Genomic DNA, 15014 nt, shown 5'->3' on the forward strand with positions numbered 1-15014 from the left:
GACTATTGCATTTTAAACTTGCTTTTTGGACTTAAAACAACCATGTAATGACTGAAGTGATTTGATTTGAAGTCTTAATGTTTGAATTTTTCAAGAAGTCTGTGGGGAAAATGAATGGAAAATTGACCGGAGCAGGCTGTCACTATTCAGCTCCATTGATTGATTCATGCGGCCATAATGGATCTACCTCAGGTAAACAAATGTCAACTCCAAAGAAAGTCTGCATTAATTGCTCAAATAGCCTATCTGAGCAGTCTTAATCTTTACTGTCAGCTGTGGTGCACACATTTATACAATAACAAATGACATTGTACAAACGAACGGCTGTAGGCCTAGATTAAAAAGCAAATCGGGCTTCTTTGCAGAAATATTCATTAAATGCTAATGAATGATTAGCATTTGTGATTAGCATACAGGCTAAATATATAATAGACTCTTAAGAAATCTTTTAAACACCTGAAACAGCACGAGTAAGTGTTTGAATTTTTTCCTTGTGTGTGGTAATAGTACTGCACTAAGTGTTAATGAAGTTGTCAAGTTATTTTGAGCTTCCAGTGTTTGAATTGATAAGAGGCTCGGCCCATTATAAGTCATAAAAAGTGATAGAAAACCTATTCAAAAGCTTCTATACCTGCACTGACTGCCCTGTGTGACATTATTTGGTGAAAAACTACACATTTTATGCAACAATTGCAAACCATTTTTGAGTGTATGAAAAGTCAAAGTAGAAAGATAGTTTAATGAGAAGGATCAGGTTCAGCAGTGCCCTTTGCTATAAACAAGTCTGATATCTGACTGTACAGGTAAACCTCTCTGCTCATGCCCTCTGCTGCTGTAAACCCTCTCCTCAGTGTCTCCTCACTGTGTTCCATCAGGCCACTACAGACAGTAAATGTGTGTTTGTGCTGAGGTTGTCGTTTATAGCAGAGACAGATCTGTACAGTGCATATACATGACTTTTCTATAATTTGATCAAAGAGCTTTGATCCTTCCTTACCAGGAAGGCTGAGGAGTGTAATTCCCCTTGTAACTGGAATATACCCTCTGGTCCCCCTTCTTAAACAGAGGGACCACCACCTCTGGTCTGCCAGTCCAGAGGTACTATCCCCAACCGCCATGCAATTTCTCAGAGATGTGTCAGCCAAGACAGCCCCACAACATCCAGAGACTTAAGGTACTTGGGATGGATCTTGTCCACCCCTGGAGCCTTGCCACTGAGGAGCTTGCCAACCACCTCGGAGACTTCAGCCAGGGTGATGGATGGATTGTGGAGATTCTCAAAGTATTCCTTCCACCGTCCGACAACATCCCCAGTCGAGGTCAGCAGCTCTCGACACGCACTGTAAATAGTGTTGGTGACGCATTGCTTCCCCTTCCTGAAGTGTTGGATGGTTTGCCACAATCTCTTTGAGGCTGTCCAATAGTCCTCCTCCATGGCCTCCAAACTTCTCCCAACCACGGATTTTTACTACTGCGACATCATGAGCCGCGGCGCGCTTGGCCGCCAGTACTTGTCAGCTGCCTCAGGAGTCCCACAAATCAACGAGGCTCGATAGGACTCCTTCGTCAGCCTGATGGCATCCCTTACTTCCAGTGTCCACCATCTTACGACCACATCGCCGCATCGACAACAGTGGTGGAGAACATGGCTCACTCGGAATCTATGTCCCCAGCTCCCCTGGGATCTGGGAGAAGCTCTCCCAGAGGTGGGAGTTGAAGACCCCACTGACAGAGGGCTCCACCAGACATTCCCCACAGTGCACAGTGCGCTTGGGCCTGCCAGGTCTGTCTGGCTTCCTCTTCCGCCAGCAGATCCAACTCACCACCATGTGGTGATCGGTTGACAGCTCTGCCCCTCTCTTCACCCTAGTGTCCAAGACATGCAGACGGAGGTCAGATGACACAATAACAAAGTCAATCATCAACCTCTGACCTAGTGCATGGTGCACTGATGGACACCCTAGTGCTCAATCAGGGCGTTCATTATAGACAAACTGTGGCTAGCACAGAAGTCCAATAACAAAACACCACTTGGGTTCAGATCAGGGAGTCCGTTCTTCCCAATCACCCAAATCCAAGTGTCACTGTTGTTGCCCACGTGGGCATTGAAGGTAGAACAACGGAGTCCCCGGTCCATGCACAGTTTAGTACTCCTCCCAGGGACTCCAAGAAGGCAAGATACTCTGCACTGCTGTTTGGCCTATGGGCCGACACAACGGTGAGGAGCATGTCCCCGACTCAAAGGCGCAGGGACGCAACCCTCTTGTTCACCGGGGTGAACGCCAACACAAGGCGGCTGAACTGTGGGGCAATAAGCAAGCTCACACCTCTCCCCAGGGGCAAAGTCAGAGAAATGGAGATTCTAGCCCCTCTCAAGGAGTTGAGCTCTAGAGCTCAAGCTGTGAGTGGAGGTGAGGCCAATTATATCTAGCTGGTAATGCTCAACCTCCCACACAAGCTCAGGCTCCTTCCCCACCAGTGAGGTGACATTCCATGTCCCTAGAGCCAGTCTCCATGTCCGGAAATCCGGTCTAGCCCCCAGATCACTTTGTACCGCCCTTTCACAAATCCTCCTGCAGGTGGTGGGTCCACAGGAGGACAGCCCCACGTTGCTCCTTTGGGCTATCCCCAACCAGGCTCCATGGGGAAAGGCCCACCAGGCGCTCGCTGTTGAGCACCCACCCTAGGCCTGGATCCAGGGTGGGCCCCTGGTGATGCCGATCCAGGCGACATAACTGGCTTTGATTGTGTCCTCATCATGAAAGGCTTCTGAACCATTCTTACTCTGACCCATTCTCCAGGACCTTTTTGCCATGAGTGACCCTATCAGGGGCATGAAGCCCCCCACAACCTAGCTCCCAGGATCATTTGCGTGCTCAAACCCCTCCATCACATTAAGGTGGAGGTTCAAGAAGGAGTACATTCCACTCCGAATTATTATGCAAATTATATTTTTCTCAGATTTTACCAAATTGTCAATATAAATAACAGTCATCATAATTTTGAAGTCATCAGCCTTTAGTGTACAATTCGAATGTTATTGAACAAACTCAACAGTATTTTTTCAAACCATGTTGTTGTAAAGAACTGAAAATGGTCATTTGTTTATTTTTCAATTAGAAGAATGTCAGAATAGCCTTCCAGAGCTGCTGTTTGCATGTGAACTACTTCCCGCCTTCATAGATCTTTCGCATGAGGATGCTCCAAAGGTTCTCATTGGGGTTGAGGTCAGGGGAGGATGGAGAACATACAATGAGTTTCTCATGGTGTGCAGTACAGCTGTATTTCAAAACACAAATTAGTTGTTTTTTTTTGTTTGTTTTTTTTGCTGGAAGATATTCAGTAAATGCTAATGAATGATTAGTGTTTGTGATTAACATAAAGGCCAAATATATAATAGACTCTAAGAAATCTTCTAACACCTGTTTGTGCTGAGGTTGTCGTTTAGAGCAGAGACCGATCTGTACAGTGCCCTTACATGAGTTTTCTATACTTAGATCAAAGAGCTTTGATGGGGATTGAAATGTTCGTTGGATGTCTAGGGCAGTGGTTTCTAAAGTTAGGCCCCAAAACAAAATCACATACTGTTAAAACAGTAGATGTTTTACTATTTGCCATTATTTAGACATTACATGTCATATATTTCAAATCGCAAAACACATCTTTGTGTTGTTGTTTTTTTTTTATTTTTTTTATCATAGCCAACAATGGAAAATTTGAGTACTAGCACTTCTTTTTACCTACTTAAAGCACTGACGTAGCCTGTAACCGCAATATGCACAAAGAAAGTGTATGCTACAGTAATATTAGTGACAGTGGAGTTTGTAGCATGAATAAAAACCTTTGTCATGAATATATAAAACATCAAACAAACATTTTTTTTTTTTTTAAATAAAACATGAAAATGCCCTGTTCCAAACTATTATGCACAACAGAGTTTCAAACCATGTTATTGTTGTAAAGAACTGAAAATGGTCATTTGTTTATTTTTCAATTAGAAGCATATTACTGAAATTAAAAACTATTTCAATCAAAACATCTTAACGGGTCAAGTTACATTTTAACATAGGACCCCTTATTTGATAGGAGCTTCACAATTCTTGCATCCATTGAACTTGTGAGTTTGTGGAGAGTTTCTGTTTGAATTTCTTTGCAGGGTGTCAGAATAGCCTCCCAGAGCTGCTGTTTGGATGCCTATGGATGCCTCCCACCCTCATAGATCTTTTGCTTGAGGAGTTTCTCAATAGGGTTGAGGTCACCTTATTGTGCCTTTATATTAATCCGTGTGTGTTCTGAATCAGCTACAAATCTCTTAATAGTACAATGATCACACTTAAGTTTTCATGAAATATTTATGGTTTTCATACCTTGTCCAAGGTATTCAACGATTTTACGCTTTTCGGCACTAGAGAGATCCTTTTTCTTTCCCATACTGCTTGAAAATGGTGGTCTGCTTAATAATGTGGAACGTCCTTCTTAAGTAGCCTTTAATTGGACCTTGCCTGGCAAACTAATTGGCACAGGTGTCTGAGATTGATTTCACTGACCCAAAGAGCTCTGAGACAAAATACCATCCTTGAGTTTCACTGGAAAACACAAAAATGTACACAATTTGCATAATAATTAATGTTCTCTTACTTGAGAAGTGGTTTCCCAAGTCTCACAATAATCTTTATGTTTGCGCCCCCTAGTGTCGCGCTCTTTCCCCTGCATGCGCGTACTACACAAACAGCTTCGCCCTGCTCCCTCCTCACTGGCGCTCCTCCTGCACACGTGAGTCCTGTCTCCGGTGTCTGCCTCCTCCTGTCCTCCCTCGGCGTCAGCAGGAGCAGCAGAGGGGATACCGGGGGACACGCTCTTCTCCGGACATGCACCGCTCCCGGGCCTCCTCCCTCCTTTGCGGACAGCTCACCGCAGCCGATGCCATGCACGAGGTGAGAGCGTCGCTTCTCCTGTTGGATGGAGTGATTTCTTGAAGCTGGAAGGACGTGGTTTGTTTGTAGCTCGGCGGAATGTGCACGTACGGTGACGGAGAGATATGATGCGTGAATCAGCATCTGTGTCGTGTCTGGGGGAATGTAAGTTGTCAGAGAATGTCAGGTAGTGATCAGACTGCGCATTGCAATAACCAGTAAAATTGTGTATTGGTGGTGATTTTACGCAGGCAGCAGAGGCCAAGTTATAGTTGTTTTGAATGATGAATGCATAAGGTCAGTATTTTTTCCTTAGTCAGCACATTCACTGCTCCTATGTACAAGGTCAATAAGGGCATTTGTTTCTAAATGGCTAAATTCTTACATGACTGTTGCCAATGTAATTCAACAAAAAAATAACAGCCGGTTATTGGCAGTCCTGCTTTCCAACGGCCACTTCCTAGACTCAAGAAATGTTTGTGCACATAAAAAAATGCATATTTTCTGGTACTGAGCTCTCAAGGGTTCAAGTACAAAAAAGGTAGCTATAAAAGTGGACAATTTGTGAAAAACATACAGTCAAGAAATATGCACACAATAAATATGAAGTTTAAAAGCAGCAGTGGGGAATAGCAATAATACTAGCACATGATGGTGAGCAGTTTTGTTTTTTTTTAATGCAGATTAAGACTGAATATCGGATATGAGCTTCCAAATAATGTTTTAGTCGAAGTAAGGGTCATAGCATGATGTTTGAACATTTCTTTAGATAAAGCTGTTTTGCAATTACTTGAGAGATGAATAAAAGCTACATAACATGTTTGGATGACCTTTGGCCTATTTTATTTTTGTTTAAAGGAAATAAATGTTGTTTTCAATTAGTTGTTAAGGCCTGTGAATATGAGATTCTTCCTAAATTGTGCACAGATAAAGCTGAAAGTGAAGCTGTCTGAGGAAATCTTGGTGAAATAGAGTGCTTTCATCAAACACACTATTCTTGAAATAGTAGACAACTATTTCAATGATTGATCAGTTGCACTTAATCGATTAACTTGTCCCTATTTTCAGTCTGCACTGGTGTCGGTTGACATATTGGGTATTAGCAGATACTTAAAGGGGGTATTTTACTTACTATGGGGTATTAACCAATGGTGTGAAATGTCAGCTGACATTTTAGCAAAAATCTAAAACTAATGATTTTATTACATCAGTTAAACCACAGTTTTGTATTTTTAGATCTAAAATTCTCTAGCTCAGTCTGTTTCACTTTTGAGACAGTTTGAAAGAAAAAGAATATGCATTCATTTGGACATTCTTTTTAGACAAATAATCTGATTATTTTTCAAAGAGGAGCATTTTTTATTTATTTTTTACCCAAGTTAGTAATGAAACTTTCAGAAGCACATCTAAAACAACCAGGCTACTAGTCAAGGACTTACTGACGCTCAGACTAGGCCTGTCATGATAATTACAGCACTGTATTGACTCATCGTTCAATATATGAAAGCTGGAATAATATATATATAATATATATTTGGGGTCAGTATTTATCATGTGTACATTTTCTCTGCACTACTAGGAAAGTTTTGGTAATTTTTTGTCAATATGATTTAAAAGGTCAAATAAATCAATAAATAAATTTATGACTCGCTATAGATATAGAATTTATTTATTGCAGCTCATGGTTTTTTGTTTTTTGTTGTTGTTGTTTTTTTTGACAATATTGTACATTTAGAATACTTTTTATGGTTTAAATCCTCTCTTGGGTTACTGTGTTTCAATATTATCGTTTATCATCTATATTTTCTTCATCAAAATACATTGAACATTAAAATTTCTTATCGTGACAGGTTGAGCCCAAACCTCACGGAGCATAGAATGAATGAATTGTGGGTTCATTAATTTATAGTTCCATGGTTGGATTAGACATCGGATGACCAGATGTAGTCAACATGTGTGAAAGTACTCGTCTGGTGATGACAGCAGCTGTGAGTGAGGTGCTGGTGTTATCATACGGTCCATGTGCTGTAACTTAGATTATAGCCTAATGAGCAAACATAAAGGTAAAACGTTTAGATTATAGTATAGTATATATTGAAGGTGATGTGCTTGCGTGTTCTGACTCAGTTATTTCGATGAGCTGATGCATTATGATGGGTATTTTATGCTTTTAAGCAGTAAGGTTGTCTGTGTAGTCAACAAAAGAACTATATATTCTATCCTGATGCCACATTCTGCCACTGGTAGTAACTGCTAACACATAATGTATTTAAATCACCATGTTACCTTTTATTGTTTTGAAAATGCAATATTCGCTGAAAACAATGTCCCTCCTCCCATTTTTCTGACCCTTCAAAGTGATATCACAACACTATCATCCTGCTAATGAAACCACTGCACATCACATCAGATTTGTCAAGACATAGTGTATGGAGAATTGTCATTCTACAGCTAACTGTAAGGAGGGTTTGAATAGGGCCTGGGAGACATCGCTAAAATACTCAAGACATGCATGGATGCCACCTAAAATCTCTCCAAGCATGTTTTTAATGAGGGAACAATGTTGTAACATGGTAGAAAGCTGAACAAAAAAAATCCACTTTGCATAATAGCCCCTTAAAGCTATAGTACCTAAAATGGTATTGGAACTGAAATAGCTGGATTGGTGCATCCCTATTTACAGCAATAATAAGTTGCGCAAATGACTGTCATATTATTTCAACTGAATTTAGCAATAGCCGCTTTGCATATATGATGCAGTTTTTTGGTATTGTGCCAGGCTCAGTGCAGTTCACATTTCATAATTCGACTAGGAGAGAACAGACTGCTGCACATTGGAGAGAAGTGAGGTAGTGCTGAGTCGTGCTTCTGACTAACGCACAAGAAGCATCGCACATTTACATACAAAAACCCACGCACTCTTCACGATGCATCAAATTTGACCAAAATATCTGTCTTTTTGCCACAGAGCTTTCGTACGGTATTTAGGTTTCCATGTACGCTAGGAAAACCAGATAACTGACTCAGTCCAGTTTAAGTGATTGATCAAAATGCATGTAAACCCTACTATGAACTATGATCGAAATATTGTGACTAGAATCTCAAAGATCCCCATAATCATCTGGAGAAGCCTGTGTGCAGTGTGATTTATATTAGGCGTACGAGAGGTTCGAGTTCAACTGCGCTGGGTAAGAAACAGCCAGAGAAATAATAGATATGTGTTTAGACGTTTACTCACTCATTTTCGATCAGCCGCGATGACAAACTACAGCCTCTTCAATGAGCACCCACCAAGCACATGTTCATCCACTACCTTTAAAGAGGGGGTATTATGTAAAATCAATTTCTACTATGTTTTAACATGACCACTTATTGTAATGTTACCTCATCAAAAACATGCCTGAAGAAATTTCATCCATGCATATTTGAGTATTAGAGTGATCTCTCCTGGGCACTATTCAAACCCTCTTTACGGTTAGCTGTACAATTCTGTGAAATGCTCCACCCACAAGTCTAGGTCGCCCATGCTCCTGCGCGACAATTTTCCAGAAATATGAAAAAACATGTTACAAAACTGTACACAGCAACTTGACAAACCTGACGCGATGTGCGGTAGTTTCATTAGCGGGACACACACTGATTGTGTTGTGATAGCGATATGAAGGGGGAGTAACTTAAAGGTAACATGGTTATCTAAATATGCTATGTGTTAGCTGTTAACAGAAGTAAAACACTCCCTTAATGGAAAATTAAATTTAACCGAGCTTCAAGATATAGCCTATTTGTGCTGCTTAGGAAGCAACATGTGAGTAATATAGTTCCTTATATGTATGATAGTCATTTTTATTAGTAATTATAGCTGCAGAGTTTTAGTGCTAATGCTAAATTACTAGGTGCACTTGAAAGCCTCATAGCCCCCCTTTCACATCTATTTGGTTCTTTGGCCTGCATATAGTGTGTAACCTGTAAGCATAGTCAGTGTCCATCATTATTTCTGTGCCCCTGAAGTAGAGCTGTAGTCCTATTTCCTTAATCGGTTAACGGTGTCTTAGTCAACCATATTTTTTATCAGTTGACTAATCATGTTATTTAGACTATAAGGATATTATATGAGACAACAGCTGTAAAGAGAAGTGAGTTAGGTGTTAGTATTTATATGTAAAAAGGCAGATTAAACTCATCTTAGTTTGCCTTCCCTAGTACTTTTTTTCTGCATAAACAGTTGTTTTTGCAAGAACTCTTGTGCAGGTGCAGTCTTGTGGGTGCAGTTTAGGTCAGATACACAGAGATATGTAACTGTTGGAGAGCTTTTGTCATGCCCCCTTTTTTAGCCGATTAATCAGTGGGCACAACATGTCAAGGAATGCTGGTATAATCACTCCTAATCAGAAAATGTATATGTATTTTATAATTATTACTATTCTCTAACATCTTTATTAACCCTATTTTTCTCATGAGACAGTAGCCTCTCAAGCAGGAGAAGGATGTTGGTGTAGCCACAGGTAAAATGGGAGTTGCTGGGAGAAAACGGTTGGAAAACACTGAATTTATTTAGTTATTTGTATTTGATTTTGGTCTCATTGTTTTTCACTGGTTTCAATATATATATTTTTGTGAGTAAGACATTTTACTGGTTGACTAAATAAGTGAATAAACATTTACCCCAAGGATTTACATAAGTTTAAGGGGTGACTGGTTTAGGAGTTACAGCAGTGTGTTACGTAGGGTCTACCAACCCGCAAGTTGAAAGATTCCTGCTAGGGCTGCAAGATTAACTGCAATCAGACTGACAGATCGAAATCGCAATTTCAATGGAGACTTGACAAATTGTGAATGCTACAATTTTTGAAGTACCATCATTTGAGAAAGAACAAAATATCCTATCTTCTTCTTCTTAAAAACAGCTAACCCTATAGTTTAGATCTGTACAAACATATTCTGGCATTCTTGTATTAGTTTGTCAATTCATATTTCTTTTTTTCAATTATTCTGGCCATGTTTAAATGTGAACTGTGAAGAATATTCTAACATTAACACCTCAATCACAATGCTTGTCAGAAAAATGCCATTTAGATATCTTTTTCAAAATATTTTAAGCCCTAATTCCTGTTCTTTCATTGTGGCAGAACACTTCAATCACCATGCATTGTATGAATGTGGTGTGTGCGTGAGTGTTGGTGGTGGCCAAATGGGCCAGTGGCACAGATTGGCCTTGCTTCTGTCAGTCTGGGCAGCTGTGGCTAAGATAGTAGCCTACCACCACCTAGTGTGAACTGAATGAATAATGACCACAGTCTTGAGAGGCTTCAACAAGTCTATAAAGCACATTACAAGTGTATTTATTAGCTTAGTTTTTTCCACTCAGGTCAGTTGATAACACCAACAAACAAAATAAATGTATTTTTGGGTAGCGGCTCTGGGGAGAACTTGATACTTTGTCTTTTGGGATTACTGAGATCGTGAGATTGTCTGTTAGAGAAGATTTATGGCAGGAGAAAATTGAATCAGATTTTTTTTTTTTTTTTTTTTTTTTTAGGTCATGTCCTGTGTAATCAATTACCAAGATGACATCATGGAAACGCTGTCTTCCAGTGATGTTCTAAAATCAGATGAAGTTCACAGTAAGTAAAACCATATTAAATGATAATGAATAATATAATATCCACTGTGGAGATCAAAACCTCCCTGTCTCAGTGGGGTTTATTCTGTGTATAAGCCACTAACCCTTTAGATTAAACCACTACAAACATGTTCTGAAATGCATGGGATTGTTGTATTAGTTTAGCATTTCAGATTTGAGACTGTAAGGACATCTATGTAATCCCAGCCTGCATGACCTCTGACCTTCTTCAAGTAAACAGGAAATACTCTGTCTTGCTGAAAGCTGTTGTAGGCTGCTATGTTATTGAGAGGTTATCTGTAAATATTTAATGCAAGTCAATGTAAAGTGTAAGGTTCATAATAATGCAACCACCCTTTTGCTGTATTAAGGTTTGTGTTTTGCACTGACTGACAAAAACATCATAGTAATATTCCAAAAGTAATTTTGAGCAATAGGGTTCTTAAGTGTAATGTCACTTCCAGGTCCAAGGCACATGAACCGATTGAAAATATTGGGCATGTTTACAATTTCTCTTTCTTTCTTTTTTTTTAGCATCAACAGCACATCTCGTGTTTGCAGTCGTTTAACACTAACAAGGTTCTAAGTGTGACAGAAAGTGTGCAAGATTGAGGTAAGAAGCTAGGCTAAGCTAAGGTAATGTTAGTGGTGGGTAGCAGTTAGTGAGATTTTTTGAAAGATAATTGTCTCTTGACTCTTATTTGGACTTGTCTTACTTATTTCATGAATAAATTTGTTTTACCCCAGTACAGATATTTTGTAAAAAGCTCCACTGTGTGTTATCTATAGCCTATCTAATTATAAAGTGTTTTTATCGGCTGCAAACCAGGAAGTAACACTAGTGCTCTGTTAGCATGTTAGTCTTTGCTAAGTGCTTATAAACTCATCATGGTGAATAATTAGGATGCTATGACTGTGTTAGTAAAGTGAGGAATATGTTTGGACCACAGCAAACAGTTTAGGAGGCCCAAACTTTCAATAAAAGCTTGAATACAAGGTGCTATGAGTAGTGAAGGCTAAAGCCACATTTTGAGAGCCAGATCATGAGATAGGATGTTGTTGTCTTAAACCAGGGGCTTTTATAGACTGTGTGGGTTCGGCCTCTCCATGGGAACTTTCCACGATCTCACTCACCCAGTCTTTTTCTAAATATAGATGACTTTGGTGCAGTGATATGTCAGAATATCTGCTGTGCTTCTATCTGGATGTACAGTATACGTGCATGGACAAACAACTATTTAAGGCTGCAAATTATATCATATTTAAAGAGGGGGTATTACACTTGTATGGGGTATTAACTGCTAACACATTACATCTTTAGGTCATAATGTTACCTTTACTTATTTTGAAAATTCTATAATCGTAGCAAACAGCTTATGAACAATTTTAGTGTGTTTCAGTTTTGTTTTTGACTCTCTGAAATCACCCTTCCTTACTCCCTCTTCAGAGCACAATCACAACACATCAACGTGTATCCCCCTAATGGAAGTACTGTACATCACTTCAGTGTATTGTTTTTTATCTTGTTTTTGTATATTTTGGGCTAATTGTCATGGGGGAGCAAGGATGACGAAGGGCTGAGCTTCAGATAGGATCGTACTGCTACTGTTGCTGCTGATCGTACTAAGGAGGGTGCAAATAGGACCCAGGAGAGATCACAAAAATTACTCAAACATGCATGGATGACATATAAAGCTTCTCAGGCATGTATTTGATGAGGGAAGAATGTTGTAGAAATCTCCAAAGAGTTGACGGTGAATATTACTGCTGATTAAAATCAGTCATGATTTTCTATATTTAGTCCTAAATAAAATGGTTTTGGATTTTGCTCAATCTCTGTCAAGTGTTTATTTTGACACAATTTCATTAGTACATTTCATTTGTAAATTACAGTAAGTAAACTACATTCACGTTCTACAATTTGATGATGTCATAATTTCAGATCAGATCATGTCCAACAGTGAATTTCCCACATAGATTACATTCTTAAAGTTCTCAACTGGCAACAATAGCTTATTTCTGAAGCTAATAATTTCACTCTTGTTCGTATAAACTGAGACCTGAGACCTGGCAAACCAGTTTATACATTAACATTGCCCATAGGTTGAGCATAGGCCCGAGCACACTTTGATAAGCATATGAGAGGCGTCAAAGGAGCAGATAAGACAGAAGGAGGTCCATGATAAGCTTCTGTTGAACCATCTCTCCTGCTCCCCTGAACTGCTTATGTCACGCCTGAGGTAACACAACAGAATGGAACATATGTGAAAACAGGGAGACGAAGTTAGGGCTGAACAATTTGGGAAAAATATCTAATTATGATTTTTTCCGTGATTAGATCTGTTTTATTTATTAAATTTGTTTTCACATTTTAAATGCATGCAGAAGAACTGACAAAAAGACTGAAATATGAACTTACAAACTAATACAAGAATTACATTTCAGAATATGTTTGTACAATCTAAACTACAGTTTTTATGCAGCATAAGACAGGATATTTTGTTATTTGTGGAGGTGATGATGATGATGAGTGTATTTAAAAATATTGCTGGCTTTACCATTTGGTAATCATATTTCTAACATATTCCTACCATCCTATTTACCTAATTATTGGCTGCAAGAGCTTTTCACAACTTTCAGAGGCCAAGGTGGAAGTTTTACAACTAGAATAATAACAGCACACTTCCTGATTCATGGTCTGATTTAAAGACTTTATAAGCAGTCTCATTTTTACCCTAAGAGCTGCTTTAACAATATAGTTGTACTGTACTGTCTGCAAAACAGGTTTTACTGTACTATATGAAAACAATAAGTACAATCTCTTCAACACAGCATCTAGTACATGATTACTTTTTTTTTTTTTTTTTTTTAGCAAATTCACCTTAATGTTCCAAAACATAAACATTTGATTTTGGGTTTCCTCTGTTTTGTGAGTCATGGCCCCTCACTGGTGCAGATAGAGGGAGGGGCTACAGGGACATCCCCTCCCTGCACCCATCAGAAGAGCCATCACTGCTACAGCTCAGTGCGATGTTACCAAACCTTTAGAGAACTGTAGCAAATGGAAATATTATATGGATTTAACTATTGGGAATAAGCGATGAGGATATGGTAAGCACTGGATTTCTCTACAGGCCTATAATATGAGTGCATTTTTTTGTTATTTACTAGTATTTGAGGTCTTTGTTTTTGTTTTTTTTATTACTTATTCTATTAAGATTGTCAAAAGTATTGGAAATCAGATACTAATTAATACTAAAACTAGTATCGAAACTAGATACTCATTTGAGAAGGTGTCAATACTAAAACAGTCACATTCATAGGACAGAAATTAATCTTTCCTGAATAGATTTGGAATGATCTTGAGCTCTGTCAGAACAAGTATACGACCACATAAACTAGTATATCCCCATGGATGGACAGCTTTGTAAGCCCTTAGGTGAGCAGGTAGATTACACATATATAAGGCCACATGATAATTTGGCCTTACATTTGAATGTTGAATCACATTCTTTCAAGTTTTATCATTATTGTGGTACTGGGAATTGGTATTGACTATCAATTTCTTAATATCAAAATTGAGTTTGAGATTTTAATATCGTGAAAACACTAATGGTTGATGGTTTAACTGGTAGTTTTTTACTTGTTAATTGCTGGGTTAACAAGTTTCTATTTATTAATTAGTATTTACAAAACAAAAAAATTGAATTGGGTTTTCTGAAACATTTAAATTTAGTCAGTAACAGAGGTGGGAAGCCAAAAATTATTTTCGAGTAAGAGTAACGTTACTTCAAAATAATATTCCACAAGTAGAAGTACAAAGTAGTGGTCCAAAAAATGACTCAAGTAAGAGTAAAAAAAGTATTTGGGAAAAGTATTACATAAGTAAGAGTGTAATGTAACATCTGATTTATAATTTGAAGTTAATGTAATTGGAAGGACAACACATTAGATAATGCACAAAATCTGGTATTTTCAAAGGGTAGACACAAAAGCGAGACAAACAAAATCATATCTGAAGGAGCAGACTGAGAAATGCAAATGTTCAAATCATTTCATATTGTCAACCCAAAACCTTTACTTAATTAAGAATACTTTTACTGCAATAAAAATATTACTCTAGTAGAAGTAAAAGTATGCTGCAAGAAAAGTACTTTGGAAAGTACAGTTTTAAAAAAAAGTTACTCAAGTAAATGTAACTGAACAAATGTAACGGCGTACTTCCCACCTCACTAAACATTGTCAATGAAATAACTTTTGCAGTGAAGTGTGTGTATGCTTTTTTTTGCTGGTATCTATTATGCAGGCAGTAACTTTGCAAATGGATTCACACATGAAATATTCAGACCTGGAGAGCCCGTTATAGCAGGATGATACAGTCTGTGGATTGTGTCGGGTAAATGCAGGCTTTGTTTACACTAGTTTGCTCTCAGCTCATTTTTCCTGCATGGGGATAAGGACTTTCTTTTCTAATTATGACT

Source organism: Periophthalmus magnuspinnatus, chromosome 10, assembly GCF_009829125.3.
Source record: "Periophthalmus magnuspinnatus isolate fPerMag1 chromosome 10, fPerMag1.2.pri, whole genome shotgun sequence".
NCBI lineage: Eukaryota > Metazoa > Chordata > Actinopteri > Gobiiformes > Gobiidae > Periophthalmus > Periophthalmus magnuspinnatus.